Here is a 2,619-nt window from a genome sequence, read left to right on the forward strand (position 1 = left end):
GTAACTAACTTAATTAAGTTCATTTTGATAAAATAACTTAAACAATAAATGACTCTGTTAAAAGTAACTTATAAATAAGTTATTTTGTGTTTGGATTTTTAACTCTAAAAGTGCTTATTTTAAAGAAATGTAATGAAAAGTAGAAGTATTATGAGAGATAAATTCTTTTTAAAATATGAATTTTTTTGAAGAAGAAATTGTCTTTATTTTATTATTCTAATTATATCTGTTTTAAATAAAAGAGAACATAATTAACAAAGTGATTAGGCTATGAGTGAAGTACCAATCCGACCCTATCCATTTTTAAGAATGACAACGCGATCCCTCAAAATAAAATTGATCCACATCGGTTCGGCGGTTCCTATCCCCTGATTCTGTCACACAACGCGGTCCCTGTGGGTATTTTTCTGTCAACTCTGAACGAAAAATGCTGATGTGCCACGTTCACAAAGTGTATTTTAGTAGAAAGATATTAAATAGAATTATTAATTTAGTTTAAAGAGATAAAAAATTAAATTTGTTATTACTCAAAAATATTTTACTATATATCAAGTAATGTGTTCATTAGTTTTTATATTATTGTAAAAAATTATCTAGATCATAATACGAATAGTATATCATAGGGTTATTATTATTAATGTATTAACTGAATTTTAATGTTTATTATTTATGTATTTAAAAATTATATTTGAGAATGATTTATTTAGTTTCATAATAAATGATATTTTTAAATTTGAATAATTTATTAATTAGTTTGTACTTATTATACCATATATTTAATAATTTATTGGAAAAAGAATATTAATATAATAAATAAAAAAAATAATCTAAAAAAAATATTGTTTAAAAAATTATAAGGACAAATAAACCCTTAATCAATTTAAATTTAGAGACAATTAGAATTCTGTCAATTTCTGAACATGACACATCAGCATTTTCCGTGGAGACAGGAACCGAAGTGGATCGATTTTATTTTGAGGGGTCACGTTGTCATTCTTGAAAATGGACAGGGACCGAGTTGGTAGTTCAATCTTAGGCTATGACCGATTGTACGGGATAACGACAAAATATCACAACAGCTATGCCATTAAAGTCTGTAACCGCCGAATCTCGACAATAATATACTACAATAAACACTAAATGTCGAGAAAACGGCACTCCTATAGGATAAAGTTAAAAGAAAAAAAAAAAAAAGATTTTCACTACCTAATACTTTACTAACTTTAGCATCGAAGTGTCTTACAAATTATTTCCCAATTTAGTTCTGTACTTGATGAAGTTAGAATCTCCGGTCTCTACCTTTATAGATCATGAACTCGTTTAGAGCACGAACAATATCATATGTATTTATTCATAATCTTTGTATAGTTATGTTGATGAAAAAGGTGATGCGAAGAAAGTGCTTTATTTCATGGAAGAAATAAAGTGCGAAGCGGTGGAAGAAGAAGAAGTAGTAGTGATGATCATGATCAGCACCACCAAGTTGATGAAGCCATTTGAAAGAAGAACATCTTGATGGGATCGGAGAACGGTGTCGTCCAATTGATATTTCCGGCAAGATTATCTACAATGCACATGGGAAAACTTGGATTGATCCGTGATTTGTCTCACGACTAATATGTTAATCCTAAAACAAACAAAAATTAGTAGCATCTTGAGAAAATTGTGATGACTCTAGTTCATAACTTTGACCAGATTTTGCTACGTAAGATAAATAATAACCTTAGCAACCCTTTTTTCTTTTTGTCTCATGCGTGGAAATGAAATGAAGGACTTCTCTATGGATTTTGCATTGGTTGTGGATTTTAATTTACGCAGAATCTATCAACATCTTTCACGAAATTGATCAAGTGTTATTTTCTTTCAATTGTTGTTGTTAGTCCTTTCCTTTGATTTCTTAAACTTTTCTGTTTTTAGTTTATTCATGGTTGGGTTGAGGAACACTTATCATTGATCATTCTTGATAAATTTTCCCAATTCCTATGATTCCAATTCTTGAAGTTCTAAATAAAGCAGGGGATTAATATTGCATTGCGTGCGAGTGAACTATGAAAAACTTCTTTTTAGGTTGATTTTCATTGTCTCATTTTGTTGATGGTTGGATAATTTTTCCTATTTCTGTTTTTATTCTGTTGCCATTGAGGGTTTTGTGTTCTTTGGTGAGGTCGACAGGGTGGTTGGCTGGTTACAGGATTTACTAGTCGTCTTGGAATTGGGTCTCTTGGTGTGCTCTTTTTTAATGCTTTAGTAAATGCAGCTAAAGCATAGTTCAAATAGTAATCCATGTGTCTTTTAATACACTGTATTTAGGTTCGAACCTTTGTGAATATATTAAATATTGAAAAGGAATTCTTTAGTGTTGTGTGAGTGAGTGTATAGTATGAATGTGTTGTGATACTTAAAATTGTAAATTGTCGGATCCATCTAAAAAAATTTAGTGAATAAATACTTTTATGATTATATTTATTGACCAGATGTTTTTCTAATTAATTGAATTTTGCTGGCGGATATTCTAGAATGGCTCTTGTAATATTCATTTAAACTTTTCATCCTTGTTATTTAAATCGTACTTAGAATTAAGTTCAAGTGAGAGATGAGTCCCTCTAACATTGGACTAGT

This window comes from Arachis ipaensis, chromosome B07, assembly GCF_000816755.2.
Source record: "Arachis ipaensis cultivar K30076 chromosome B07, Araip1.1, whole genome shotgun sequence".
Lineage (NCBI taxonomy): Eukaryota > Viridiplantae > Streptophyta > Magnoliopsida > Fabales > Fabaceae > Arachis > Arachis ipaensis.